The sequence below is a fragment of the Zonotrichia albicollis genome, chromosome 14, assembly GCF_047830755.1.
Source record: "Zonotrichia albicollis isolate bZonAlb1 chromosome 14, bZonAlb1.hap1, whole genome shotgun sequence".
NCBI classification, from domain to species: domain Eukaryota; kingdom Metazoa; phylum Chordata; class Aves; order Passeriformes; family Passerellidae; genus Zonotrichia; species Zonotrichia albicollis.
In genome coordinates, this window is record NC_133832.1 from 8,780,638 (window position 1) to 8,797,094 (window position 16,457).

General features: G+C 44.6%; 1 long non-coding RNA gene across 1 annotated transcript; it reads right to left on the minus strand.

Moving 5' to 3' along the window:
- Positions 1–12,559: 12,559 nt before the first annotated feature.
- Positions 12,560–14,663, minus strand: LOC141730884 (uncharacterized). The gene is made up of 3 exons (XR_012582739.1): positions 14,311–14,663; positions 13,532–13,810; positions 12,560–12,817 (listed from the first exon to the last, which is right to left on the minus strand). It is a non-coding gene; the product is annotated as an uncharacterized LOC141730884 (long non-coding RNA).
- Between the last annotated feature and the right edge of the window lie 1,794 nt (positions 14,664–16,457).

The following is a 16,457-nucleotide window of genomic DNA, read 5'->3' on the forward strand; positions in this document are numbered from 1 at the left end:
GCACAAACGCTGTGTTTGCTCTTAGTGTGGAACAACTTGTTACTTTCTGGGAAATCAAAGAGCTGCTCTGCTTCCAGAGGCACAGGGGCTGACTGTGTGCAGGGGTCAGTGCTCAGGAGCAAGGCAGGTCCATGCAAGCCCTCACAAACAGATCCTTCCCTTCTGTCACCCTGGTTTTGTGTGCTGTGGCTCCAGAGGGGCTGTGCAACTTCCTTGTCCCAGCCCAGCCATGCAGCACCACTGCATTCAGCAGGGACTGCAGGGCAGGAGCAGCTTTATACTCTGCATTTCCTTTAATTGCCTTTTCATTCTGAACTGCCTTAATTTTCATTTAATTGCCTTTTAATTCTTAACTTCAGCCAGCTCGAGTCTGAGAGATTTGTCCCTGGGCTGGAAGGGTTTGCAGTGAGCCTGTGGCTGTCCCCAGCCCTGGCTGTCCTGAGCAGGGTCAGGCTGTCCCTGTCACAGCAGGACCAAGTGCCAGCTCTTGGGAAGGGCATCCTGAGGGCTGTGCAGGCACTGGACAAAGCCTGACTGGCTGCCCAGGCTGCACCTGACTTCCAGGTGAGCTCTGCTTTGCCCTCCTCCCCTTGCCCCCAGCAGCAGCCTGGTCATTTCCCCTGCCCAGCAGGGCCAGAGGGGCTGTGCTGCCACTCTGACCTGGGATTGCTCCCCCTGCCCTCCTGGGATGGGGGAAAGCAGGGACACGGAGGCTCCATTAATTCTGCCCAAATGTGATAGTCCTGTTACTTCTCCTCCCTCCTCTTACTTTCATCTTGTAACAACCTCCTGATGTGTTTCCCTTGTGTGGACCAGTGTGGAGAAGGTTCCATCCTCAGAAGGATGTTGCAAATCACTCTGGGGGATGGGTGCATCCCCATTAGGTTGTGCTAACCAGTCCTCAGCATGGAACTTCTGAAAACTTAAAAAGTAAAATAATTGCAAATACTGCACCTCAATACTTTTCCTTTCAAGTTTTTTACCCAATTTTGCATCCAAGTCCTGAATCAAATCCACTTTGCTGGGTTGTATCCAGATAGTGCTGCATTGATGTTGTCATTTTTTCTCTTTAAATCAAATTACTTCAAAATGGTGGCCTGTTGCCTGAACACAAATATTCTGAAGTTACTTTGAAAGAATTTTTGGGTTTTTGGCAAAAACACTTCCCACAGACAGTATTTTCTTTTCTCCCAAGTAAAAGTCACTTTTTTATGGCTCAGAGTAACTGTAGCAAGTCAGAAAATAAATATTGTCAGTAGTCCAAAGTATAATTAACAAAAAACAATCAAGTGATGGCTGGAAATATTTTTGTGCTGATGACTGGGATTTTTGTTGTTGTTATTGCTCCTGTTGTGTTTAGAAAGCTGCATCCATGAGTTACACTGGGAATATTCAAGGTCAGGCTGGCTCTGGCTCTGAGGTGTTCTGGTTGGAGATGTCCCTGCTCATTGCAGGGGGGTTGGACTGGGAGCTCCAAAGTTCTGTTCCAACCCAAACCATTCTGGTTCTGTGATCCACTGGTAAAACACAGGTGGTGCAAGTGGCAGTATTTACTTCAGAAATGGAACCAGACTGTTTTCCCAACACTGAAATTTATTTAGGAATAGATAATGTCAATTTTTCTTCCCTCTAGTTCTTTGGTAAATATATCATCATGTTAATTATTGGCTTTATAGCCTTCTCTTTGGGGGGAGACAAAGCATTTAGCAGCAGGTCTCAATCTTAATATATGAGAGTCAATTCAGCTTAGAAGCATTCCCTTTTGCTAAATGAGTCTGTAATGTTTATTGTCTCCTGAGAAATTTGCTCAAGTAATTTCATTAGTAAGAAATTTCAGGGAGAGCCAAGCTCAGGAAAAAAAAATTAAAAATAAGCGCTGCTGTCTTAATTTAACACAGTTTGTGTGTCTATATTTTTAAGTCACATTTTTGATGTCTGAGGCCATTTTTCAAATGTGGGGACTGTTTCCCAGGAGTGCCAGGCTGGTACATCCAGCTGCCAAAAACATGTTGGCATGAGGCAGGTCAGGTCTGGGACTGCAAACTGAATTGTGTGCCAGCAGCACAGAGCTGCTCTTGAGCGTCAGAGCAATGTTTCACCAATCAGACAGGTCTTTGAACTGGGTGGTCTGGTTGAGCAGTTGGTCCCTGGTTCCTGGAAGCCTCTTGGGGAAGAAGGAAAAGCCTGAGCTGCTGCCTTGGCTCTCTGTGGGTCCCTGACCCTTCCTGGTGTATCCCTGTGTTCTGGGTGCAAACAGGCTGGACTGGCTCCCCCATCACCAAAACTGCTGTGCCCAGTGCTCTGCCAGCAGAGGCACCTCTGGGGTTTGGAAAAAGGGGAGGATGGAGCCCTTGTGGAATTTGCAGGCAGCCCCAGTGAGGGAAGAGATGAGAATTTTGACTCCATGTTTCAGAAGGTTGATTTATTATTTTATGATATATTATATTAAAAGAAAATTACATATTAAAACTATAATAAAGAAAGGGAAAGGAGACATCAGAAAGCTAGAAAAGAAAGCTAATAAAATCCTGTGACTGCTCACAGCCTCGACACAGCTGGCTGTGATTGGCCATTAATTAAAAACAATTCACATGCAACCAATCAAAGATGCAGCTGTTGGTAAACCATCTCCAGACCACATTCCACAGCCATCAGAGAGTTATTGTTTACAGTTCTTTTCTGAGGCTTCTCAGGAGAAAATTCTTAGCAAAAGGATTGTTCAGAAAATCTGTCTGTGCCATCCCTCCCTGGGCTGAGGGGCTTTCACTGTGCCACCTGTGGCTGGTCACACCAGCAAGGCAGGGATGGGGTAAGGAGCAGGAAATAGAGGTGATAAACCATCAATTTGTCATCACCCTTAATTCAGATTGTGAAGGGGCTGTCCCTTCATCCTCCCTGCCACGAGAAATGTTTCACAATCTCTCTGCAACTCGCCGTATTTAGTGGTGAATTAAAAATGGAAATGGAAAGAATTTGCTGAGGCTCTCAAGAAGATGAATGATTGTTTCATGTGTTAGCTCTCCTCTTTCAGCCATGCTCTCCCTTTTATTGGTACTTGCTGCTGGAGTGATGTAGGGTGGGAAACCCCAGAGCTGGAGGGGAGACCTCAGGTGTGGTGGTGCCACAGCATGTGGACCCTGGCACCTGGCACAACCTTGGGTTTTCATGAGTGCAACTACAGAGCTGTATTCTTCCCTCTTTTAATTTGGGTAGATTTCTCAGCTCTCTGTTCTCTGTATACAAAGATATTTTTGGAATTAAGTTCATGAAATGGTATTTTCTTTGGTGATTGATAGATCCATATCACAAGCTTCCCAGCAAATAAGTTCCCCCCTCCTCTTTCCCTGCTCAGCAGTCAGCCAGAGGACTCATGCTGCTGCATTAATCTGTATGCAAGCAATCAGGCTGGTAATCTGTGCCAATAAAGGGATTTATGGTCTCTCAGAGCACAGAGACTACATTCAATCTTGCTGACAGCCCTAGGGTATGCCCCATTTAGTTGTTGGAAGACAGCAGGGTGTTTTTTCCTTGCTGACTTGAAAGTGATTTCTGTGACCTAAAGGACATGAGTGTGAGGAGGACTAAAGACTTTTAAAGCCCTTGCTAGAGAATCTGTTTTGGAGTGCAGAAGGGATCTCTAACACCTGCATGAAACCAATAACAATAGTCCTTTACGTCCCTGGAACTAATCCTTAAATATGATCTGATGCCTGTACTTGCTGTGCTTGTCTATTCTCTTTTGATCTCTGCCTGTTACACCTTGCTCTTATGGTTCTCTGCCATTCCCAAACCAAACTCCACATTAGGCAGGTTCCCCAGCCTGGTTTCAGTCATGTCCTTCAGCCTTCCCGCTCTTTTTTTTAATTACAAAAAATATTTATTTATTACAAAAATTCCTTTGGGCCCTACAGTGCTTGCTGGTGAGTTGGTTCTCCAGGGAGCCCAGACCCCATTTACATTTGGGATACGGGCAAGGAACCACTCCTCCCATGCCATGTCAAAGATATGGTTTCTGGTTTTTTGGCTGCCCTGGAAATATAATTTCACCTGAAGTACAAGCTTGCACAGGAAATACTTTATTTCTCCACATTTGTTAAACTGGTATTCAAGCTGTTAAAACTTTGCCTACACTATTTCAGGTTCATTCAGGCTGGGATGTGACTTTAAGGTAGCTCAAAGTGTTGCATTAATATTGACCTGCTGTGATTGCTGCACTAAGGCTGGGTTGCACTAGTTTGTTATTTGGAAGAAACTGGGAAAGTCTCTCCATGTCCTCTGGAGATCCCATGAGGAGATGGTAGGATGGCCAACACTGAGGAGATGTCGCAGCTCAGGAGGATCATCCGCCTGACGTGTGTCATTGGGGACAGCTCCCATCAACAGTGGGCTCACTAAAGTGGGGAGTGACATTGTGTCCTGCAAATCCAAATTTAATCTGGGTGACATTTAAATGGAAACAGTTTTTAATGCCTTTAAGATTGAAGGTATATCAGAATGCTCTTGGAGTGACCAAACTGTCTGGAACAGGGGAAAGGCTGTGTCTGAGAAGGACAGGTCAAACTAAAAAGGGATGGTGACATTTTTTCATTTTCCTGTCAGCAGCAGGGATGTGGGAGTCCAGCCCCACGGCAGACTCTTGTAGAGATCTGTTATTCCATGCAATTTCACCTGTAACCATTGTGTCCAACACATAAATCCTAACATCCCCTTGTACTCCATTACCAGAGTACCTGCTTCACAGACTCCTTGCTGTGAAAACACAACCAAACTGAGCAAAAAGAATAAAATATCTAGAATTTCCTTGGTGTCATCCCTCCGTGCTTCATCCCATGCAGGATGCAGCTCCTGCAAGCTTTACCTCCTGCTTCAGCACACAATCACTCCTTCCTCATGTTGACCTTTTCATTTAAACTACCAGGAAGCCCCAAGACTTTAGTTAGGACAGAGCCCTCCTGTGTCTATAAACAGTTTAAGAAAAATGAAAAGCAAAGGTTAGCAAGAGGCTTGCAGAGACTTGGTTAAACAGGTGGCCATGTCATGGTTTCTTATTAAATAAACAGAGCGAGTCTGGAAATAATCCAAGAGACAAAGAGGTGTTGACATTCTCATGTTCATTGCTGCAATTCAGGTTTTAACTGTTTCTTACCGCTGAAAAAATGAGACTGTGTGCTTTTTGAGCATTAGGGACAGCACAGTGTTACTGAGCAGATTTTCCATCCAAGTGCTTCCAGTGACTGTTCCTCCAGACCTGTGCCTTCATGTGGGAAACAGATGAGGGGAGAGATTCCCCATGCAGGGTTAATTCAACAGGAATGAAAGATCGAGTTCTGGAAGATATCTCACAATGTTAAGGGTCTCAGAGCAGTTGAACTTTCATAGCTCTAAGAAGAGGAGTGAAACCAGAACTTGCCAGTACAGGCAGCACATAAACCCAGGGCAGACAGACTACCTGGGACAACAGCTTCATCACTGCAGTGGGAGAGATGTGTATTGAAAATAAAATGAGCACTCCAGAGAGGCAGAGGCATTGCTAATGGCCCAAAGCTAAGACAGTGGTTAACACAGCATTCATTTTATTTGCATTTTATCCTATTCTTTTCAAGCTATATGGGAAGAGAAATGTCTGGGGTCAGAATGAGGAGCAGATTTTCAGTACCATGCTCAGTTGAATGGATGCATAAATCCCATTAGCAGTAATGGAAATCAGTTGTCTAACCCAAGTAATTGAAGTTGTGTGCTGAATTTGCTTTCTTCCACAGTAGTGGGTCTGAATTCTGCCTCTTGGCTTGCTGCGGGTAAATAAAATGTGTTTTGTTGCTACCAGGACTATGCATAAGGGAAATATAATCTTCCAGATTTGATGGTGTAGTGCAGGTTTGCAGGTGCAAATTCATCAGGACTTCTTGGAAAAAGTCATTTGCCTGAGGAAGGTGGGGACAGGGGAATGCTGCCATAAGGGAGGTGTCAGGGACAGGTGTGTGTGGAGCACTGGTTGGTGTCCAGGACATTGTATTTACATGGCTCATCTTTGTTTCTTGCTGAGGCAGGATTACATGTGTTTTCTAAGACACTACCGTTGTGCTGTCCTGCTGTGATAAGGACAGGAGCCTCCAAGCTAGGCATGAAATTCCTCCAGGCCAAGAATTGCTACTTTAAAAAATGTTAACTAGATTTAACTGGCCACCTTCTTCTTTTGGTAAAACTGGTTCCTCCTTTGAATTTGCTCTCAGCTTCCAGTGGGATTTTGATGTAGGCCAGGCTTATGTGAGTAGAGGAGGACATTTGGCTATGACTGGGAAATTTTTTACCTTTCTCCCTCCTAGTTTATAAACCTGGAAATGAGAGTAGGAATATGTATAGAAGTTAACAACCCCTGTCAGAGCCTATTCTGCAGAAGCATGCAGGGCAAGATCATATTTTGCAAGCTGGAAGTCATTGTTAGTGATCCAGACATGGAACAACCACCCAGATGACAATGCTGGTTAGGTGAAGGTATAGAAGAATCTGTGCACTGAGTTTATCCTGAAAGAGTTTGCAGGATTACAGCACAGTTTGACTGTGAGAACACAGCAAATTCATAAAGGGCCATATTATGACCAATTAGAAGGGGGACTGGTCCCAGTGTGCCTTTGTATCTTCAGGTGGAAGGAAAGGAGGAAAACAAGTGGGCTGGGCAAGGAGAGAATCCACTCAACCCTTCATCCAGCACATCTCTAGGAAGAGAAGCCAGCCAGTAACTCTCTGTAGAAGTTCCTCCACTGGCAACACAGCTGGGAGAGACAGATGAATGTCCTTTTTCTGCAGAAGGATTGGATCAAGTACCAGCTTTGTAAACATGTTGTCTTAATTTCAGCTCTAATGTGATTCTTTGGCCAGGGATTCACTGACCTAACGAGGCTCCAGCTACCTGCAGCTGTTGGTGTCTGTGAATCTCCCCATTGCTGGGAAATCAAGAGGGACTTGTCTGAGCTCCCCTTGCAGTGTGAATGGGTTTATAATGTTACAACTGCTGGTTGGGGTTTATCAGTTAATGGTCTTTCAGTTAAATTTGATCTACATTGGTGTATCCATAGGGCTGACTTTAGACCATATTGTCCTGCAACACCAGCAAGCTTAAAGCCACTCACTTGAGTAAAAAACCTTACAGAAGCATGTTGAACCAGCAGGGTCATCTCTATCAGCCAGAGCTGAGACTTTCACAGCACAGTTATCTTGATGGGACATTCTGTTATGTTATAATCTTCATTCTTTTGTGTTTATGTGGCACATTAGCCTATCTGTGGTTTTGCTTGGGTTCATGCAAGAGTATGGTTTCATGTTCATCTGCTTATTCTGGCCATCTATTTTTTTCCAGTCCTCTGGAACACCCATAGCATTCCATTTGTCAGAAGTCAGCACTGAATGATGCTGTGGGTGTCAGGGAAAGTGGAACAGAAACTCTTGCCTGGTGCTTTCTCTCTCCAGCCACATTTTTCTGCTGTGGGATCCAGGAATGATCAGGTGCAGTAAAAAGTGCTGTTTGCAAAGTCCTGTTTTGCAGACCCTTGTGCAAAGAGAGCTCTCCAGAAGCTCATGGACTTCACAGCTCTCTCTTGATTTGGGGCATTGGTGATCAATGCCAATGTCAACTTTCCCAAGGCAGTTTTTTTAAGCTTCTATTTTTCTTGCAACTCTAGCTTATCAACTTTATAAGGATGCTTGTGTTCCAAGTTTGACACTTATTTTCCATGGATTAATGTTATTTCTTCACAGCAGCCTGAAGCTGAGTGTAGGAGATTTTTTAGATCATTACATTTAGGGAAGACTTTGACTCATGTGTGGTAGTTGAGGAGACAATGCCTGTCCCTGGCTGCCCACAGATTTATTTAGGCTGAGATGCTGGCATCCCTTTGGCTATGACTAGGTGTGAAGAGGTCAGGAGTGAGCTGCCCCCCTTGTGCAGGCCCTGCTAACAGAAATATCTGCCTTGCCCACCCTATTCAGCTCCTCAGGAGTCCCAGGCTGGCCCTGTGTATACAGCTGTAAACAACCAAATAACTGAGTGTGACTAAGAGGCAAATGAGTGATTGCTTGGCTCACCCCAAGCACTCAAGACCTTCTCTGCCCTTAGCACAACAGTTTGTGTTGTTTTGGTATAACTGCATTGAGGGTAGAGAATGTGCAGCAATGGGGAATGGCTGAACCCAAAGGACTCTCTGTACCTTACTAAAAACAGCTCATTTATCAAAAAACCCTGTATTTTTGCAGTTCTGTTAGGGGAATGATAGGACAACTTGACCAAACATGTTTGAAATGTGGGTTTTGGGATGGGGCTGGAGGACAGAAGGCACCTTGTTCCTCGTTGCAGTCGATCCCAATGAACACTTGGCATAAATAATCACAGAACCACAGAATGGCTTGGGTTCAAAGGGACCTTAAGAATAATAGTCTCACACTCCTTGCCATGGGCAGGGACACCTTCCAGCAGACAAATCACACCCAGCAAATCCATGTTTCTCCAATTCAGAAACACGGATGCTGTGCAGGACAGTGTCAAACACTTTGCACAAGTCCAGGTAGATGCCAGCTGCTCTTCCTTTGTGCACCAGTGCTGTAACCCCATCCTGGAAGGCCGCAATTTGTCAGGCATGATTTGTCATTAGTGATGCTGTGTTGGCTGTCACCAATCATTCCTTATTTTCCGTGTGCCTTGGCACAGAAAGGAGCATCTGCTCCATGGTCTTGAGGCACACCAAGGTGACACTGACTGTTCCTGTAGTTCCCTGTGACCTTTTTTTTTTAACCTTTCTGAAAATGGGGGTTATGTTTCCCTTTTATAAATAGTGGGAGCTTCAGTGGAGTGCCACAGCTTCTCAAATATGGGGGACGGTGTCTTAGGCACTCCCTCTGCCAGTTCCCTCAGTGAATATGTTCTCAGCTAAATGAATGCAGAGGACAGATTGTGCAATTACCTATCTCTAGGAAGGACAGAATTGGAAAATTAGTGTGATTTATAAATAAGGAGGGGAGGGTTATTTTGATAATTAAAGTTGAGAAATCAAACACCAAAATACAGAGCTTAGATCAAATTTATTTTTTTCAGTACTTAGAATTTGGAGAGGTTTGCCTTCATTTCTATCTTCATTTAATAATTTGCATAGTACAACACAAGGTAGAGGTGTTTATGGAACCCTCAGATGTAGTAAATTATCAGGCAATGCTCATTTATCTTGATTAAATCGATATGAAGTCTAAGTACAAAAGATGAAACTTTGCTTCTGGCACTGTCCTTTAGTGTTCTGATTTGAACTGAAACATTTTGGCTGAAAAAACCACCCTGAATATTTGACAGGTCTGTAACAGGGTGTTGTGCTCCACTCCCATTGCTCCATGTGGCTTTCTATTTTAAACAAGGTTGAATTTCAGTGCAGGGTACTAAATACATGTGGTGTCACTGCACACTCAGGGAAGATGCCTCTATATTTTCTTATGCATTAAAAGAAAGTTAATTGCATTGCCAGCTGCTTCATTTGATCTTTCTTAAAGGATAAACACAGTCCATTGTGGCTCACACTACAGAGTGAATCAGGATTTTTATGAATGTGAACAAGATATCTTAGTCACTTAAGAATGAAGGTCAGCATTTCTCAAACCCATTGAAGAATATGGGTGTGTTTTCAAAGCTCAAAATTTAAAATCTGCAATTAAAATATTGTCCTCAATGTAATTTTTTTAAATCTGTCATCCCTCCCTTCCTCAACTCTAAAAAGAATGAAAAAATAAAATAACAGAGCAGTAGATCTTTCAGAGTGAACCCATGTCCCTAAAGCAGGCATGATTTAATGCTTATTGTTTCTTATGCCAACTTAATTCTTCTAACTTTTGCTATGTCCAGAGTGTGAAGTCAGTCCAGATTCCAAATGCTTTTTCATTTCCAAAAGGTTGTGTGATTTATATGTCCAACAATGGCTGGCAGAGCTAGGCTCAGGTATGGGAGAGGTAAAATGAGGATACACTCTCAGCAGACCGCTGTTGCTGTAAGGGCAGGTTGTTTGTCCAAGTCAGCAGCTGGGAGGATCTGAAGCTGCTTGGTGCTCTTAGTACAGGAGAAAATGTTGGAGTCTTAATGAAATGCCTGTGAGAAGTACTAAGTTATGTGCAGGCTTTCTGTTGTGTCTTTTAAGCAGTGTCCTAGGTAGCTGCACACACAAATTACTCTGCCTTCACTTCTCCACAGTCCTGCCCACACACTCGCAGTGGTGCATTGCAAGTAGGTGCTGATGGCACCATGTGAGAGAGAAGCCTTTGCAGGAATGGCTTCTGAGCACTGCAGCTAAAATGCCCCAAATAATTATCATTATTGTTTTTCTGTAGAGGACGGGCATTGCAGCAAGCAGGTTTGTACAGATAACCTCCAGCTCCCTGCAGACACTGAATCACTTTTGTGGGCGTTCTCACTGAAGGTTTTAAGTTCTGTTTGAGATTTGCTTTCTGCAGGGAGTAAATCCCTTGTTTTAATCAAATGCCAAAAAGGTCAAAACATTTTGGGGGAAAAAATGAATCTAAGCATTTTTTAGTTAAGAATAAACTTTTCAGGACTGCCTGAAGGGAGATGCTGTGGGTTGGATTTACAAAGGTGCTGAACTGGTTAAATTAGGGAGGGGGAGAGTGAGAGTTACAGAAATGCAAAGGTGCTTCCTTCTCCTGGCAGTCACACTTGCTGCGATGTTTTGACTTTTCCCTGTCATTCTTACTGAGCACTGCTGTGACCCTTGAGGGACTGAAATCCTTTTTGCAGCAGCAGCCCAAAGCTCCACAGGCACAGCAGCAAATTCAGCCAGCTAGGCAGCTCCTGCTGAGAGCAGCCTCCTACAGCTTGTCTCAGCAGTAGTATTTGCTGAGGGATGTCTTGGTGGGTGATGTTCACAGGCACACTGGCCTACACTTTGTGTAGCTTGCATTCTGCTCAGATGGCTTTCTCCTGATTGTTTGCTTCTTTGGAAGTGTGTCAGGTTTTGTTTTTCACTCTGCAGACAACTCCATGTGCCGTGGGAAATCACTGCATAAAGATGTCCCTGCAAAGCCAAGTGCTATAGTCCCTACAGCTGTTTCTCACTTGAGTAATACCTTCACTGCCCTTAAAAGCATTGGTGTTCCACACAGACACTTTATTTAGGTGTCCTGGATCATCAGTGGGAGGTAATTTCACCCACTAGATAGTACTGCATGTTGAAAAGTGCTGATCTCCAGAACACTGCCTGCCAAGCACGTGAGCAGGAGCGCAGAGCTGCTGGAGATAGCAAGGTATATCCATGCCATCTACAGGTAGAAGAATGAAGCTGGCAATGTGCAGCTCTGGCATCTCCCCTGCTCCAGGTTCGCTCTCTTGGCCCCTGCTGAGGTGGCCATGAGCTCTGTCATGCAGGGACAGGCAAGGACAGGGCTCTGGGGACAGACCCCTCCATCCTCCTCTGGCAGGGGCAGCAGGGAAACAGCGACTTTGTGCATGGCTGAGCCTCCTGTGTGAGTGAGAGCAGCTGTGGCACTCGTGTCCCTGTGTCACCTTGGCAGGAGGTGTGAGCAGTGCCTAGATGTGGGTGCTGTGGTGCTGCTCCATGGTTCAGGGGAGCTTGGAGAAAACCCTTGTGTACCATGAGGATCACCAGAGCACCCACAAAGAGCTTGGAGAAAGCCCTTCTGAACCATGGAGCAGCACCAGAGCACCCACAAAGAGCTTGGAGAAAGCCCTTCTGTACCATGAGGAGCACCAGAGCACCCACAAAGAGCTTGGAGAAAGCCCTTCTGTACCATGAGGAGCACCAGAGCACCCACAAAGAGCTTGGAGAAAGCCCTTCTGTACCATGAGGAGCACCAGAGCACCCACAAAGAGCTTGGAGAAAGCCCTTCTGTACCATGAGGAGCACCAGAGCACCCACAAAGCTCCTCCCAAAACAGGCTGCTGAGAGAGGGAGCTCATAAAACCCCTGTGGTCAAGGGGACAGTGTGAAGGTGTTTTATCAGCAGCCAAGGGGCAGGAGGAAGTGGAGCCCAACAGTTTGTCAGGGAAGAGAGAACTTTTAAATTGTCTGTCAAACCATAATCATGGAAACCTGAGGAGGAGAGGCATCAGCAGGTATGTCAGCACAGATAGGCATCAATCTTCCCTGGCTAGACAGCAACATGATTACTTCTGGAATACTGTCAACAACCTGGAAGTGCAGAAAGCTGATTTAGTCTGTTTCAAATGAAGGGAGGAGGTGGGATGCACCTCCTCCCTTAGATTGTTTACAGCTATTTTTTAATTAGGAACAATTTAAACCTGTACCTCTGCTTTGAAAGATTTACATTTATTTTGTTATGGCCTGTTCCAAAATAAGGTCAAACTTAGGACAAATACCATCTTAGCCATTTTCTTTCTGTTTCTTAATGTTTTTGTGATTTCCTTCACCTTAGCTTAGGAGATCCTAGCAAAAGTTATGGAGCAGTTGATAGGAAATACTACTAAATAGCTTAAATTTTATCAGAAAAAAAAGACTATTTTCTCATGTTATCAGGAAAGTTTTATTTAGGAACAGTTCAGTAAGTGCAAACCATTTGGAACCAGTCAGCAATGCTGCTCAAGCCATGGTGGGACCTCATCTCCTGACCAGCATTCAGTGCTGCTGATGGGGCACCTGGCAGGACATCTGTCCCCTCTGCATGGATGTGTCACCAATGCCAGTGGTTTGGCTGATCCACAGCTGTTGGGTTTAGCTTTGGGGCTTTTGCCACCCTGCTTGTTATGCTCCAGATACAGCAGTTCTTCTGCAGGGGAAAATGCACTGAGCTGCTGAAAAACCTTGGACAGACAAGATTAGAGATGTAATGTACAGTGACTGTGTGACATGAGATTTCTACTGCTGTCGTTCTGCCTCAGGACTGTTTTCTGCTACTGGAATGTAACTATTGGTGAGCATGGTCTCTGCAATCTCTTCAGTTCTGCAATCTCTCCTTGGTTTTGGAACACCTCTCTTTTCCTGTGTAATGGCAAGGGCCATGCAAATGAGGTGCATTTTTAAAGTGAGATTATGTCAAGATACTGTGATTTATAACCACAATATCGCAGTCTTGTCTCAACTTCTTTGCACAACTTATCCTAATGGCATCTGCTGTTATCTGGGAGGAGAAACAGAACCTTAGCTTACAGCTCAATTTATATTAATTGCGTTTCCTTCTTATGTGTCTGGACCAAACTTTTGCTGTTTGTTTTGCAGGAGTTTAGGGGAAGGCAATCAGCAATACCATGGCCTGCTGTACAGCACATATCAAACAATTAATATGACATTTTCTGAATTAAAAATTACTAGTAGCATAAATGATCAAAGTGGTTTGTCAGAGAAGAAACATCTGTGCTGACTGCAAACCTTTGAAGGCACCAGTCCATTAACACCCATTAAATTGATGATTTATGGGGCTGTGCTGGAGAGGAGTCTTTCTCCAAACACCTTGGGGTATGTAAATTTTATCCCCGAGGTGCTGACAATCAGTTAAAAATCCCTCTGGTGTATCTTACCTTCTTTATCCCCCTCTGTTCTGCTTTTGGAAGGGCAGTGCTTTGGCTGGAGGCTCCAGAGTGTGCAGGTATTGTGTCCAGAGATGATGGGAGGGTGTGAGCATGGCCTGACTCTGATTTTATTCCCAGCTGCAGGCTCTAATAGGCAACTTCTGCTTCTTCAAGCTCATCTTCAGTTGCCTTCCCTGCTGTTGGTGGAAAGAGGAGGTGAATGGCTGGACACAGCAACCATCAGTGACAGGAGGATTTAGCAGAAGACCTCAGACAGCCAACAAACACCTGGTGAAGAAAGCAATAGAAAAACAGAGCTTTAGCCCCAAACTCTAGTTATGTTGTGCTATTAAGACATTTTTATTCTATCTGCTCAGCTCTATCTCCACTGCATTAAAATTCCTACCAGCCCTTTTAAATTTAGGGGAATTAAGGGCACATACTGAACTACTTGTTATTAATATCTCAGCACTATTTTCTAATTCCCAATTCATACTTGAAATGGATTAAAACTGCTAATCCTTGACAAGGCAGCAAAATGTGATGCTAATTTATTGATATGCTCTTTGAAGAAACTTTGGGTTTCTTGTCTATAAATTAAATTTCACCAGAGCATTCAGGGCCCTTTGCAGGCTGAAGAGTGGAGCTCTGTGTGCTGACAGACCACGTCCTTGGGCTGGGCGTGGCTGGGAGGGCTGGCTTTGTTCTGCAAGGGTGTGTTTGTGCCTTGTTGGCTTTCTCCTAAGGCTGGCTGTGCCCGTGGTTCAGCTCATTCCCTATCAGCTTACCTTGGACAGGGCTGTGACCTCTCCTGTTCCCTGGGCTCCTGCTCCATCCCTGGCCAGGCTCTGTCTGCACCGAGGGTGTTTTCAGTGAGCTGTGGGATGGCACTGCTGAGCCTGGCAGAGCCTGGGTTCTTCTGCTGGGAATTATTTCGAGTCCTTGCACATTTTTCATTACCTTGCAGCTTAATTTCAATCTTCCCCCTGTAGGTTTGTTTGTAACACGCTCCTTTATCAAAGGGAGTGGATTATTTTCAGAATATTGCAATTATGTGGCAGTTGTTGCTTTCCTTGGTGGTTGTTCTCTTGTCTGGGAAGGAGTGAACACTGGAAGCTTAGAGAAAGCCTGCCACAGGAACCTGTGCCCTTCTCAGAGCTGAGCAGAGCTGCCCCTGCTGGAGCCAGCCTTGTCCAGCCACAGGGCCCTTTCACAGCTCTGGAAAGGCAGCCAGAACAGTTTGTGCATCCATGCCAGGCTCCAGAGCCCTGCTGGCTGCTGGGGTGGGCTGTCACAGAGAGCGCACCCTGTTTGTGCTGGAGTGGAGTCACTGGGACTTTGGGTAAAGCAGGTTTTCAACAGCAGCATCCTGGCCATGGCTGATGTTACAGCGAGCCCTGCATGGGCATTAAGGCATCAACACAGCTTCCTGTGGGTGGTTTGATTTCTTGTCAAACCCAGTTCTCAGGGTTTGACATTTCTGCCTTGTGTAAGGTCAAGAGCATTAAATTTTTGAAGTCATTTTATGCTACCATGTCTCCTTCATTCTCTCTGTTATACCAGATATTTTTTGTTTGAAAACATAAAAAAAAGGAGTTGCTGGTCTTAAAAACATCTCATAATATGAAAAATTTAAATGAAAGTTCTTCTGAAGAATATTTTTAAAATGGCCATTATCACTCCAAACATTTCTGGAAAACTGACAACAAGTTTTATCAAATTTAAATTATTTGCAATTAAAAAGGGCAAATTGCTAATGAATCCAAACAAAAGTTTTCTGACAAATACCAGCCCCTGTTTCTGTCCTTTTATCACACTCTCTGCACCACTGCTGTGCAGAACTTCTATCTGACTGTCCTTCAAGGGCTCTCAATTAGTCAATTAAGTTTTGGAAATTCAGAGGAGAGTGAGATTTGTGATTCCCAGATACTGAGGCTGGGTTAATGGGGTTGGTGACTGGTGACACTAATGGTTGCACAGGGCTCTTTTGGTGTTGGATGGGAGTTCCTGGCAGTCATTTTTCATCCCGACTCCAAACACTTTCCCACCTGCATCAAGCCCAGAGTGAGCTCAGCTGAGTTGCCTGGAGTGCATTGTCCTCTCCCCAGACAAAGCTTTTAAATGGAAAAAGCAAAATGGTATCACAGCCTGTGTGGCAGGGGTGGGAGTGAGGGCTGGGAAGTGATTCCTGCCAGGATCCTCAGCCTGGAGAGTTAAATGCACACTGAATTGTCTCAATGTGGTGTTTGTTTCACTGCTGCATGCCAGGCAGAGGACAAGACTGGATCTGCCTGGCGTTTGAGGCAGGTTCTCACAGCAGGCAGAGCTGGCTCCCATTTACACTGCTGAACATTCTCTGTCAAAAAGCCACTGGCTAAGACACGTAGTGTTAATTACAGATAATGTCAGCTGAAATACCTGGAGGAGACAGGCAATAGCTGCAGTCTGCAGAATCCAAGGGGACTTGTTCTGAGTGGCATTAATTTTTAATGCTTTAATCAGGATAAAATCCCTCTACAAAGTCTTAAGGGGGAGTAGGAGTAGTCTGTTTAATTTTTTTAATATGACCTGAAGGAGAAAGCAATAATTTCAACAATCTCTAGTGATGACAAATTTCTTAACTGGACAACAGGAAAAAGAAACCTTTCAGTTTTACCCAAGACATTTAAAATTCAGCTGAAGGCATACAGAGAACACCAATTCCACTATCTTTATAAGCCATTCTGTAAGATTTAAATCTCTTGCATGCTCTTTTTTTTTTTCCTTTTTCTAAGTGAGATTTCATGCTGGCCTGATAGACAATTCCCTGCTAAATCTGAAGGGTTTTTGCCCAGGAAAAGGCAGGTTTCTCCCCTCCCCTGGTGCTAACCTTGTGTACCAGCCCTGGGTGAGCTGTGCAGGGAGCACAGGCTCAGCGTGGAGGGGAGCAGTGGCA